Source organism: Tauraco erythrolophus, chromosome 3 (genome assembly GCF_009769465.1).
Source record: "Tauraco erythrolophus isolate bTauEry1 chromosome 3, bTauEry1.pri, whole genome shotgun sequence".
Taxonomy (NCBI): domain Eukaryota; kingdom Metazoa; phylum Chordata; class Aves; order Musophagiformes; family Musophagidae; genus Tauraco; species Tauraco erythrolophus.
The window spans coordinates 104,443,156-104,457,136 of record NC_141467.1 but is presented as its reverse complement, the minus strand read 5'-3'; the positions used below and the strand labels follow the sequence as shown (position 1 = coordinate 104,457,136).

General features: G+C 47.9%; 1 long non-coding RNA gene across 1 annotated transcript; it reads left to right on the top strand.

Annotated features, from left to right (window-relative positions):
* The first annotated feature begins 9,057 nt into the window (after positions 1 to 9,057).
* LOC147529077 (uncharacterized) lies at positions 9,058 to 11,138 on the top strand. Its single transcript, XR_015222091.1, has 3 exons — positions 9,058 to 9,303; positions 9,981 to 10,100; positions 10,772 to 11,138. It is a non-coding gene; the product is annotated as an uncharacterized LOC147529077 (long non-coding RNA).
* The last annotated feature ends 2,843 nt before the right edge of the window (positions 11,139 to 13,981 follow it).

Below are 13,981 nucleotides of genomic sequence, written 5' to 3'. Positions count from 1 at the left end.
TTTTACATGTCAGGGTATTTTGTGCCCTCCAGGAGAGGAGAAAAACTGTGCAATTGCGCAAGCATAATCAAAATGGGAAAATCTTGTGGGAGGGAGAGAATGTCATGGCAGGAGGAGGGAGGGGAAGATGCTGGATTAAAATAGCAGGTTTCACACTGAAGGGATGAAATTCACCTTGGCATGAGCAAAATGTGCTTTAATAGACCCTGTGTGGTTAAACCTTGGTCTGGTAGAGGACATCTCATTTGGGGCCATACTTTATTTCCCCAACTTGCTGCAGCTGGCTCTGAACTGGTAGACCAGTTATCAGCTCACTGTATCCACAGCAGAAAATAAACTGTCCAGCCCCAGATTTAGCCTTGGGGGGAAAGGATGATGCTGGCCGTGGGGCTGGACCCAGGCTATGGTGGGACGTGAGCATGCTGGGGAGTGATACCAATCTTGCAGGAGCTGTGCCTGCGTGGGATGATGGCTTCGCCATCAGGCTGCATTCTCCCCACTCTGCTCCCGCTGGGCATGGAGCAGGCAGAGACAGATAGCATAAACTGCTGGTGCTTGCTGCCTAATTGGCTGCTTTTCAGAAGAAAAAAAAAAGTGATATCAACATGTACTTGGCAACAGTTAGCCTGCATACCAGTGAATCCCAGGTGTGAGCAAGCCGTTGCACTGGCAGCAAAGCCTTCTGGCACCTCAGGGCTTGATGTTCAGGTTGCTATAGTCCAAAGCTCTCGGTGCTTCCCATGAGTTCGTTTACAGCCACTTGTTCTTGTGTTTAAACTATCTCTATTTTGGTTGGAAGTCAGATACTTGAAATGCATTTCATTAAACATGGACATGATTTTTTTTTTTTCTGAGTATCGGGGACCGGAGGCTTTTTGCAACTCATGCAGGATGCAGTTCTGCTGGGAGCTGATGTGCAGAGGTCTGACCCAGGGCTCAGTCTCCATAACGGGGTCTGTGCATGCTCAGTTGTCTGCTGGGGATTAGGCTTGATAGGAAATCCTTTGTCTTCAAGCGAAGAACCTGCCTGTAGACCAAAACAAAACAAAAAAGCCACAAACCCCACGTTTATTCTTGGTCTGTAAGGGTCTTTATTCAAAAGTGAGCCACAAAAATGGAATTGTTGCATGATCGCAGAGTCGTGACAAATATAAGAGGAAAACACCTGGGTGAAGCCAATGCTGTTTTATCTCACGTCTGCACTGGGGTGTGCTCCACAACTTGGCTGAGATGTGGCAGCTTATGAAACTCTAATTGGACTGTTTCTGCCAGCCCTGAGAGCTCATGTTGGTTTTAATAAGGCAACAGGCTCCTAAAACAGGAATCTAAATCAATCTGAATGGTGGCAGGGTTCATTCTTCTGGCAAAGGTAGACCAGTTATCAGCTGTGCAAGCAACAGGCAGGAGCTGCCAAGCATGCCTTGACCCCTGTGTTGGATTTTTATCTGTGAAACAGGTAACCAGTTTGGTCCCAGTGGATGGAGATGTTTTTCTACCCACCCTGCTAAAAGCTTTCTGGCTTTCAAAAGACATTAAAGTTGAATATTTGCCACTAACCGTGTTGGAAATCTTGTTCCATCCCAAATAAAGGAACAATTCTAGCCAAGCCCCTAGTGAGACAGTGCTCCAGTTTTCTAGTAGCAGAAAAAAGGAGCGAGATGCAATTGGATGGGCAGTGATTCCATTGAACCAATAGATTTTATTTTTTTTAAGTATTTCCTGGAGGAAAAAGTCTCTTGAGCACCCTGGGAAAGAAAGGAGCTGCATTAGTGAGAGCAGCTGCAGCAGTTTGAACAGCTGCTGGAGGAGCAAAGGAAAAACCACCCCAGAAAGCAAATCCTGCTGCAGCTTTAAGGGAAAATGAGTAACTTTGGTCCTTGACCTCTTCTCCAGCAGGTTCCCATCAGTGCTGTGATCATCTGCTGGGTTAATGGGGTGGAAAGAGTGGGTGATTGCTGTTTCATATTGTCCTGTCCAAAGGCTGGGGTGGTGGATCCACAAAATGAGTGCTGGCAATATTTTATGCTTGCAAGGCTGTGCTTTCCTCTACAGCTTCCCTGTTTCTATCAAAGCATCATGCTTCTCTCCAAAAGGCCATGCTTGGACCAAAATTGAGGTGGTTCAACTCCCAGTGAGAGCTCAGCTCATGAAGCTGGAGGCCTTGTCTTTGCCTCTTCTGCTGCAGCAAACGAGGAAGGCCAGGCTGGCAGATAAGTTCTGTGCAATACTGAAGGACTTGTTGGCCATGTTTAGATGTCCTGGATGTCAGGGCTGCCAAGACCTGTCAGTGTCAGCTAAATAGTAATTATTGGCTATTCTGTAGGAGCTTAAATGAAGCATCTTTCCCCCAAAGGGTGTTGCCCTATAAACCAGTGCTATGGGGCTTGACTGTTTCTGTCAAAAAGCTTAGTGAGACCAAGGTTGCAAATCCAAGTGCATGGGAGGTGTGAAGCAAAAGCAAGGTGGAGAATTCATGTGTCTCTTTCAGGTATCAAATAACTCATACTGGGGTGAGGAACACAATGTGTGTTTGAATCAGCTAAGCATTAAAGAGAGGCTGATAAGTCTGGGGAGTGTCCTCCTGGCCCTTGGCCATAAGCAAGGGAGTTACAGGCTGGAGAAGTTGAGCTGGTCACCATTGACAAAAGTCACAGTGGCATGAGCTGGCAATGTGCATTCACAGGCAAGAAAGCCAACCGTATCCCGGGCTGCATCCAAAGAATTGTGGCCAGCAGGTCAAGGGAGGGGATTCTGCCCCTCTACTCTGCTCTTGTGAGACACCCCCCCGCCCCCGCAGTGCTGCGTGCAGCTCTGAGGCCCTCAACATAAGAAGGACATGGCTGTTGGAGCAAGTCCAGAGGAAGGCCATGAAGATGATCTGAGGGCTGGAGCACCTCTCCTGTGAAGATAGGCTGAGAGAATTGGGACTGTTCAGCCTGGAGAAGAGAAGGCTCTGAGGAGACCTTCTAGCAGCCTTCCAGTACCTAAAGAGGCTACAAGAAAGCTGGAGAGGGAATTTTTGCAAGAGTGTGTAGTGATAAGACAAGGGACAATGGCTGTAAACTGAAAGAGGGGAGATTTAGATTAGATATTAGGAAGAATTTCTTTCCGCTGAGGGTGGTGAGGTACTGGAACAGGTTGCCCATAGAAGTTGTTGCTGCCCCATCCCTGGAAGTGTTCAAGGCCAGGCTGGATGAGGCTATGAGCAACCTGTTGTAGTGGAAGGTGCCCCTGCCAACAGCAGAGGGTTTGGAACTAGATGATCTTTAAGGTCCCTTTCAACCCAAACCATTCTATGATTCTGTAGGCACCTAAAGGCCTGTGCTTTGATGCCTAAGATGCTTTGGACTACCAAGCCAAGATATTAGCATTTTGCCAGTCTTTGACTAGTGAAATTCAAAGTCAGAAGTTTAGCATTTTTCCTTCACAATTGCTTCCTTCTTTTCTTTAAAATATTAAAAGCAAAAAAAAAAAAGTCAAAAAGGGAAGATCTGGTTTCAGACAAAACCAGAAGTGGTACCTTCCCCTGTAACTTCTCAGGTTACTAATGTGCTTTTTGGAAAAGCCGGTTGTTCATATTCTGTTGGGAGGAGACCTCGAGGCAAATTCACCAGGAACAAAGCTAACTGCTCATGCTGATACTGGGATGGGCTTAGGGCTGCTCTAGTTACATAATAATACTAAAAAAAAAACCCAAAAACAAAACACAAAACCAAACAACAAAACATTCTAGGAGCTGGAGAGTTTGTCTCCCTGCCTGCAGGCTAGAGATGTCCCGCACTGTAATGGCACGAGGACAACACTGATATTGTGGCTGTTTGATAAGATAAACCTCTGGGTGGTAGGAGATAGTGGGAAGTTTCTCTTGTTTTGTTTTGGCATCTGCTGCTGCTGCCCAGCCTCTTCCCAGAAATGCTGAGGTTGGGAGGGTCTTTGGAGGGCTCAAGTCCAACCTCCTGCTCAAAGGAGGGACAACTTTGATGTAGTTGCTCAGGGCCTTCTCCAGCCAAATTTCAATATCTCCAGGGAGGGAGATTCCTCCACCATATATATCTCAGGGTCTTTGTTTTGGTAGTTAATCACTGTCCTGGAAATTTTTTCTTTCTTCCTCGTATCTGGTTGGAATTCCCTTTGTTGCATCTTGTAACCAGCTGCTTGTCCTTTGTCTGTGCGTTTCCAAGGAGAGTCTTTCTCTGGCCTCTCTGTAGCCACCCCCTGTTAAACAGCTGAAGGCAGCAACTTGATTCACCTGAAGCCTGCTGTGTTGCATGAGGTCATCCATCCCCACATCTGGGACTTCACCGAGTCCTTCTCTGAACTCTACCTTCACCAAGAGCTTCTCTGAACTCTACCTTCCACTGAACACTAGCCTGCTGAACCTCAGAGGGAGATGTGGTAGGAGCTTGTGGCTGAAGAAGGTGGGACCATCTCTATATATAGCTTGGGAGTTGTGTATGAGCTGTACATCTCCCCACATAGGAAGATTTTTTGAGCAGCTGGAGGCTCTGATGGAGTTCCATCTCTACTTGTTGCTACTGCATCAGCATCCTGGAGTGATGGGAACATAAAGCCTGCACATTGGCACCTTATGCAGGCGTTTGGACTGAGCCGTGTTCATCAGAAACCTTCCCACGTTGTGCTTTTTCCTGGGGATGAGTCAAGCTTTTGATTCATGGCCAACAGATTATTGATCCTTGTTGATGGAAAAAAAAAAAAGTGCATCGGTCTCCCATTTCCCAGAGCTGCTTTCCATCGGGGTTGGCAGTACTGTTCCCCTGTCCATCAGGGCTGAGTGGGGTGGAGAAGGGGTCCTGGAGGGTGATCTGAGGAAGGGCAGCCATCAAAGCGGCTTAGCTGCTCTTTCATCCGCTTAATGACAGGGCCTTCGCTCATCCGTAGGTGGTTCAGAGAGACGGGCTTTTGGCTGATTCATCTTAATTGGTGCAGAGAGGGAAGTGGGTGTGATGAAAACTTCTCAGCAAGGAGTGTTTGCTGTTGAACTGCTGCTTAAGCTCTGCATCTGCTCCCCAGTGAGCCATCAGATTAAGGGGAAAACAAAACAGCTGTAGTCTGGCAGACACGTGAGAGGTGGGAACCCCCTGTGGGAATGTGAGAAAGAGACATGTGAAGGGTTTCCAGAAGGGTTTTTCCTCCTCTTCCTTCTTCCCTTGAGATCTGATGTCGCAAAAATGAGAAAAAAAATAATAACAATAATAATTGGGAAAAATAGAAGCTTTGGAGGGGAATGCTCTTGCTGATATGAGAGGAAAGGAACAGCATTTAAGCTGAGACTATTGCTGCTGTGCTTCAGACCCTCTGTCTCTGACCACAACAAACGGAGGCATTTCTCTTTCCGATATGGTTTAGCAGGATTGAAGATCACTTCTGTGGTTTGGCATAAATAAAACATGTGCTTAAGGAGCTCCCTGGGTTTACGCAGTTGTGCTCTGTGTCCATCAATGCCCAGCCAAGTGATGGCAGCTGCAAAATAAGCTCAGGTTGGACAGACGTTAGCCTTTGCCACGTGCTTGTAAACGCCGCGCTGCTGGTGCCAAGGAGAGTGGCCGCGAAGGAAAGCGAGCGATTAACCTATGAGAAATTGGATCCCTGTGGTTAAAATGAAGGATGGTCTAATGAGAGGTGGAGGAAGGGCTTCCAAGGCGAGGATAAAACTCCAGGATATCAGGTTTGTGCCCTGCGAAGGAGAACTCCTGGCACTTGCTCCGTGCAGCTGTGGAAAGGGGACGGCTGCCTGTTGTGGGTATCCCGCAGGGAAGGAGTAGATGACACACAGGCTGGTTCTTCCTACGGCTTCTTTTTAGCCACAGTAGTGATATCTTTGGCCAGTCGAGCACACGCGTTATTCAAAAGAAAATAAAGAATCAGCAAGAGCCGAGCTCATCCCAAGCTCTGAGAATGGCTTCTCAAGACCTTCATTCTGAGCCACTGCCAGCTGGGGCACGAGGAATTCTGATAAATTGCTTAATTAATATTCTTAATCCAAGTCTGGATTAAGATGCAATTATGAGTGATTGGTTTGACTCAGAAATAAGCCTTTGAATAACTGCTTTCATAGCTGCAGGGGGGCTCGTAAATGCCTTCTGCTGCCATGAGCCCGAGAAGAGCGTGATGCAAAGTCTCTGCAAACGGAGGTGGCTTCCAGTGGTTCCCTGGGGTTGCCCTATATTGCCAGAGGGATGGTGAGGCAGACAGATGATGTCTTTTCAAAAAAAAATGCTGTGTTTCTAGCTTAGTGGGTTGCATCCAGACTGCCTCTTCTCTTGTAAACAGGGCAGATTATTTTTCTGCCAAGGTGGGTCAGACAAGGAAATCTTTAATCCCTTCTCACAGGTCACCTATACACAAATGAGCTCTTTGGTTGTTTGTGGTTGTGTTTTGTTTTTGTTTTTTTAAAGCTGTTCTGTGCAATCTCTTCCATCTATTTCTTAAGCTGTAGCTGAACTCTTCAACTCCTCGAAGGCTTCATTTGCCAAAGTGGAAGAGAATGGAGTGGCAATTAGTCTCAACCAGCTTTAATTAAGGCTCACATTTCCTTCTTGGTAGTTCCCCAGGCAGAAACAGTTCCTGACTTTCCATAGTTCGCTCCTGGTGCTGCAAACCCCGCTTCTGTCCAAAACAGGACCTGAGGGGCTTAAATCTCCACCATCCCCTCTCCTGTGCATCCTCAGGCCTAGCACTGTCTCCATTTCTGCATGTACAAGGATTCCCCACAACAACAGGCAAGGGATGACTGTGGGATGAATTCTGCTGGCTGCCTTTCCAGGGATGAGATTTCAAGGCAGCAAGGGGAGGTGAAGAACAGGACCCAGCAGCTCTAGCTGCTCTTCCTAGCCTGGGTATGTGGTATGATCCCACTTCTTATTTTTTATTGAGCTTCTCTTCCTTCTCACTTGGGACCTTGTATGGGATGGCTACAGCCTCGCATCTCATCCAGCTTTCTACTTCATCCCCATGTCTTTCATGGGTGGCCATCGACCCCAGCTTTGTCCTGATGTAGTGACGTGTGCCGCGTGAGCGTGCAATGGGGTCCTGGCAATGCTGGCAGAGAGCCGAGCACCTTTGCAATTTGGCGTGCAGTCTCTGGTGTAACAGGCTGTGGTTCAGTTGTGACTCCTTCCATGATGTCCTCCTTCATTGCTCTTAGCTATGCTTGGTTCATGACACTTTCCCTAAAGCCAGTTGGGCAGGCTTTGTGGCGTAGCCCCTTTAGCAAGCAACGTGCCTGGACTGTGGCTGCGCAACCCTTGATTCTCTTACCATGCAAATAAGTTCTTTTTCATATTGTCACCTTTGAAAGAGCTTTCCCAGAAGGCCAACCGCATCCTGGGCTGCATCAAGAGGAGCATGGCCAGCAGGTCGAGAGAGGTGATTCTTCCCCTCTACTCTGCCCTCGAGAGACCTCACCTGGAGTACTGCGTCCAGTTCTGGAGCCCCCAACATAAGAAGGACATGGACCAGTTGGAGAGGGTCCAGAGGAGGGCCACGAAGATGATAAGAGGGCTGGAGCACCTTTCCTATGAGGACAGGCTGAAAGAGTTGGGGCTGTTCAGCCTGGAGAAGAGGAGGCTCCGGGTGACCTTATAGCGGTCTTCCAGTACCTCAAGGGGGCCTACAAGAAAGATGGGGAGAGGCTGTTCAGGAGGGCCTGTTGTGATAGGACAAGGGGTAATGGTTTTAAAATAGAGGGAGGTAGATTCAGGTTGGATATTAGGAAAAAATTTTTTACCATGAGAGTTGTAGAACACTGGAACAGGTTGCCCAGAGAGGTGGTGGATGCTCCATCCCTGGAGACGTTCAAGGCCAGGTTGGACGAGGCCCTGAGCAACCTGATCTAGTTGGAGATATCCCTGTTCCTTGCAGGGGGGTTGGACTAGATGACCTTTGAAGGTCCCTTCCAGCCCTAACCATTCTATGATTCCATGATTCAACATGAAGTTGTGCTGAGTTGTCCTCCTAGTGCCTTCCTGTGTGCTGGGGAAAAAAACCCCAACCAACCAACCAAAAACCTACAAAACAACAACCCCCCAAAAAACTAAACCCAAACTCAGGAGATATTCTCTGTTTTATCTATAGAATTATAACTCAATGCAGTTTTTCGGCTTTGAAAGTCTAAGACAAGATGGTTTGGTATTCCTGAAATTAAATTTGGTATTGCCAGCACTAGTAACAGTCTGTAAGCTTCATACTAAGTTTGCAAGACCTCAGGATTGAGACTTGCTAGGCTTGCTCTGACTGAGCTTGTCTTGACTTGCCTGAGGCTTTTTTATTTAAGTTGACTGAGTAATAAGAACAATTTTTCTAATTGACCAAGTGGCTATGGCTAATTTGTTTTGCTTTTGAGTATCTTTATGTAATAGAGCTGTGAGTTTATATGGATGGCAGTAACAAACTGTTATTCTGTGTAGAATGAGATATTTATGACTCTGACCCAAGGACACAGCATAGAGAAAAGTTAAGATTTCAATTGTATTCGTAATATATATATACACACATATATAGAGTGCTTTTTCTTTGCCAGCAAGATGAGATTTTTGAAGTTGTAGCAGCAATGTGGCATCTTTCTTCCGGTCTCTCCCTGTTCTTGTAGGCTTCTCTGATCTTGCTGGTACCAGGCCAAGATTAGAGTTGTGGTAACAGAGCTGGTAGAGCAGCACTTGGGGCCAAGTCATGGAAGGGAAATATGCTATGGCAGCACCATAGCTGCAGGGGGAACAAGCCTTCCCAGTGCTAACCCAAGGCGCTAGGCTTGACTCCAACTGAGCAACCAAAGATGGGGGTCCCAGTCCTCAAAGAGTGGCTCCTCCTTGCTGGAATATCTCCTTTTCTCTAGGACCAACGCATAACACACAAGTCCAAGAGTCCCCATCCCCCTTCTTGATGGCCTTGCTTCCTCCTAGGCTAGTCACCACTTCCTACCTATCTTTTATCTCCTGCCTTCTTTCAAAGAGGAACCACTGCTATCAGTAGCAACTGCTTTCCCTTTGGCTTATTTTGAGGTATTGGGTAATGCGTGCTCGGGCAAAGGCAGCGCACAAAACTCGGACAGCAGATGTGGGCACTGGGCTCCTGCAAGGCTCTACGAGTACGTGTCAGCTTTCCAGTCTGGGCTGTGCACCACTCGAGCTGACCTGTGTCAGCCTTTGCATCAGCCACTCTCCCAGCTAGGACTCCACAGAAGGTTGGGAATTGCTTCCCCTGAAGACCGTGCGGGCAGAGAAGAGCAAACAGAGATGAGGGCTCTCCTGATAGCATGTGTGGCTGCTGTATTCTGCGTGGATGTTGGTGAGTTGTTCAGGATTCCAGCAAAGCTTGGGCTGGGATGCAGAGCTGATATTTTTGGGGGAGAAGCCACATCTGAAACTTCTAAGTCCAGCAGTCTTTAAGAAGTCAGTAGATAGCGGTAGATAAAGAGCTAGTCTGCATGGTCAGCTTTGCCTCTCCTTCGCGCCACCACAGTTGCCAAAGGACTTCTGCTGCAGACACCCTGCAGCCTTGGGCTGCCTGCAGAGCAAGCCAAAATCTATCACCTTCCCCTGTTCTCACAAAGTGCCACCAGGAAGAGACCTTTGGGTTTACTCTGCAATCCTGTTGCCTCTTGCCATCTGCAGCTAATGCTACCCTCTTGGATGGGAGTGCAATTTAAGCTTTGAGCCAAAAATTGTGACCTGTGCTGCTCTTCTGGCCCCATGACCATTTTCTAAATGCTGTAATGGGGTAGTTGAATATCAAGGTCCACAAAAAGCCTCTGCTGCCCACTTACCTAGAAAGACTGTTTTTCTACAGGGAAGCGTGTGTTTAGAAATTTTGGGCGTGGGATAGTATAATGGGTAGAACCAGCTCAACCAAATCTTCTATATCTTACTCTGTCCTGTGGCTTGCATGGAAGTGGGAACAGGTCCATCTCAGAAGGGGTTTCTTGCTTTGACCTCACGTAAATCATTTATGTTTCCCTCCTGTAGCCATCTTGCTGACATGCTACACCTGCACCAACCAGACCAGCAATGATCAGTGCCTGCTGACTTCCCAATGTGCTAAAAATGAGACAGCCTGCGTGACTATAGTTGAGAAGACAAGTGCCGGTGAGTCTTACTGCCATGAAGTGCCTGGGTTGTTACCTCCCAACCCTGCTGCCCAACGCTGCTGCCCAACGCTCCTATGTGTCCCAGTCCTGCTCTCGGTGGATCTGTGTCATAGAATCATAGAATGGTTTGGGTTGGAAGGGACCTTAAAAATCATCTAGTTCCAACTCCTTTTGGTCTTTCTTTGGTCCTTCCCTGCTTTCTGCTCCAGTGCACTTGTGTCTAAAAAAGTGCACTTTCCATGGGGCTTCGGGACAACTTGAACAGTGCTGGGTTACAGCCCAATTGTTTCTTCGCTTGAATAGTGAGGAGAGGGTGGTTATGAACACCATAACCCACATAGACTTGAGCGATGCGTAGATTTAGATTAGATATAAGGAAGAAGTTTTTCACTCAGAGGGTGGTGAGGCACTGGCACAGGTTGCCCAGAGAAGCTGTGGCTGCTCCATCCCTGGAAGTGTTCCAGGCCAGGTTGGATGGGGCTTTGAGCAACCTGGTGTAGTGGAGGGTGTCCCTGCCCATGGCAGGGCGGTTGGAACTGGATGATCTTTGAGGTCCCTTCCAACCCTAACCATTCTATGAGTGATCTCTCATGCTGCTTACACAGTAAAGTCAGGATTTGCCCTTGGAAGAAAGATTCATGGATTGGTTTTCTTTGACTTTTTATCCAGGCACTCACCAACAGAAGTTGATCAGAAAAAGCTGCGTTTCAAATTGTGGTGTGTTTCAAGGCTCTTACGAATGCTGCAGTCAGGACAACTGCAATCGCAACGAGGCACCTAGGATGAGGCTTTCTGAAGCAGTGCTGGGAACTGCAGTTGTGGTCAGTGTTACCAGGTCCCTTCTCTGGGCTGGATTGTGATGAGGTCCCTGTTGAACAACCCGTGCAAGCTTCTTAACCCATCCTGGTCCCCCAGCACCTGCAGTCATTTTGCCCATCTGTCTCCAGAATGCCTTCTGAACACCTGATGTTCAGGCATGGAAAGGCCAGTTTGAGCTTGATGGAGAAGGGATCCATCAGTTATTCTTTTATAGCTTCTCATGCAATAGGACTCTACAGCCAACATTAAAAAAAAATAATAATAATTCCAAGATGTTTGCTATTTCTTCTCTTTTTTTGAGTGCTGACTCACAGCAGGGCTGGGGGTTTTGTAAGCAGCATGGTCAGGTTGTTCATTCAAGTACACAGGGAGCTAAACAAATGGAGATGAGCTGGGAGGAGGATACAATCCTGATCAGCACAGCCCCAGGTCAGAGTGTGTCTCTTACTGTTTCAGCCAGGCAGAAATTTCTGAAGGCTTATAGAAAAAGGTCTGGAAAAATAATGGATTTGCATCTCTGATGGTATTGTTCTAGTGTGCTGTCAAGACTCTGGTCTTGACGAGGTCTGGGAGAGCATGGGGAAGGCATGTGTCAGTTCCTGACCCTGGAGTCAACTAGTGCCCATCTGTATAGCCGAGCTCTCTCCCTCCAAAATAAGGTGGCTGAATCCAAAATAGCAATTGGAAAGTAGATCTGGAATTGTCAGGGATGGTCTTAGTTGGTCAGGCTAAAACTGTGCTGAGGAGCATGCTAACAATTAAAGAGTGCAGACAACTGTGCGTGGGCTCTCCATGTATTACTGGTATAGGCATAGCTGCCTCCGTGACAGCTCTTCTGCAGTGTGGTTCCAGCCCCAGGGCAACTGGAAGGGTGGTGACCTCCTCTGGAGCTTGTGACACCTGGGCATTACTGCTGGGATACCCCTATTAATACCTTCAAGTACAGGTATGATCCTGTATGTAACTTAATCCAGACTCAGCTGGGATTTGGCAATACAGCAGTCCCAGAGACACCGTGAAATCAGATGATACCAGTAAACAGAGACTCAGGATGCCTCTGGGGCATGGTTTTCCTGCCCTGCTTTAAAAAGAGGAAGCCAAAGGGCAGATTCTCAGAAAGATTTCAACACCTTGGTGTCACCTGGCCCCAGGCTGCCTGTGTTCTTGAACCTGAGTATCTCTGCACCACAGCAGGACTCACAGTGAAGTACCTGGACACCTTCACAGCACCCAGGAATAGGCAGTGCATGGGAGGTGGGGTAGGTGCAACCAGACAGTCCGAGTCCTTCAATGATTTGGCATGCAAAGGCTTTAAGCCCATGTCAGTTTGTAGTAAACCCATGGAGGGGATTAGCTCCAAAGCTCCCTTTGGCTTCCCTGGGAGTTAAGCACTGAAACATCTGTGAGGGTTTGAGATGAGGACAGATCTGTCTCATGGGGATGGCAGTAACAACCCATCTTGCTGTTCAGATTTTGAGGAGGTCACAACCAGGCAGGATACAAAGAATGAGCCTTGCAGGACCAAACACAAGTAAATCCTGGGGAGGAGAAGAAAGACGGAGAGAAAGAGCCAGCAGGAAAAATCACTATTCTGCCTCTGTTGTTGGACTCAAGAATGGGAAGAGCTGGAGCTTGCCCTCACCCCAGGGGTGCTCAACACACACAGCTGCCTCTTCTCCTAGGGCAACATGTGCTTCAAACTGTTGTCTTCTCGGTTGAAAACAAGTGGTACTGTGTTGACCTAGCCTCTTCCTCCCCTGTAGCACCACCCAAAACGAAGGATGGGGAATATGTGAGGGTTAGATTCTGCAATTGCTTCAATGGGTATTGTTTAGAGCTGGAAAATTCCTGGTGGCGCAATCACAGAATCAATTAGGTTCAAAAAGACCTTGAAGACCATTGAGTCCAACTGTTAACCTAACACTCCCAACTCCACCAAAAAAACATGTCACTAACTACTACGTCTATGCATCTTTTTAAACACCTCCAGGGAGGGTGATTCCACCACTTCCCTGGGCAGCCCGTTCCAATGCTTGACAACTCTTTCAGTGAAAAATTTTTCCTAATATCCCATCTAAACCTCTCCTGGTGCAACTTGAAGCTGTTTCATAGAGTCATAGAATGGTTTGGGTTGGAAGGGACCTTCAAGATCGTCTAGTTCCAAACCCCATGACATGGGCAGGGACACCCTCCACTACACCAGGTTGCTCAAAGCCTCATCCAACCTGGCCTTGAACACTTCCAGGGATGGGGCATCCACAATTTCTATGGGCAACCTGGCTCAGTGCCTCACCACCCTCAGAGGGAAAAATTTCTTCCTCAGATCTCATGGAAATCTTCCCTCTTCCAGTTTAAAGCCATTGCCCCATGTCCTGTCACTACATGCCCTTGTCCAAAGCCCCTCTCCAGCTTTCTTGTAGCCCCTTTAGGTACTGGAAGGCTGCTGGAAGGTCTCCCCAGAGCTTTCTCTTCTCCAGATTGAACAACCCAAACTCTTTCAGCCTGTCTTCATAGCAGAGGTGCTCCAGCCCTCGGGTCGTCTTCATGGGCCTCTTCTGGACCTGCTCCAACAGGTCTATGTCTTTCCTGTGCTGAGGCCCCCTGAACTGGACACAGCACCGCAGGTGGAGTCTCAGCAGAGCAGAGCAGAGGGGCAGAATCCCCTCCCTTGACCTGCTGCCCACGCTTCTTTGGATGCAGCCCAGGACACGGTTGGCTTTCTGGGCTGTAAGTGGACATTGCCGGCTCATGTTGAACCAAGTCCTTCTCCTCAGGGCTGCTCTCAATCCATTCTTTACCCAGCCTTTATTTGTGCTGTCTCATCCTATCAATTGTTACTTGGCAAAAGACTGATATCATAACTGGTGATGAGAACCTCTTCCATCCCGCAACCCCTGGCACCCTCTGGTGTACTAGCAACTGGCTGGGAAATGGCAACACGTAGAGACTGGGATGATGCTGGGATAGATGGAAATATTTGGGAACCTTCTGAGGTGCCACTAGAAGTGATGAGGCAGATGTCATACTCTGGCAGCCTGGAAGCTGAATAGTTAAAAACAT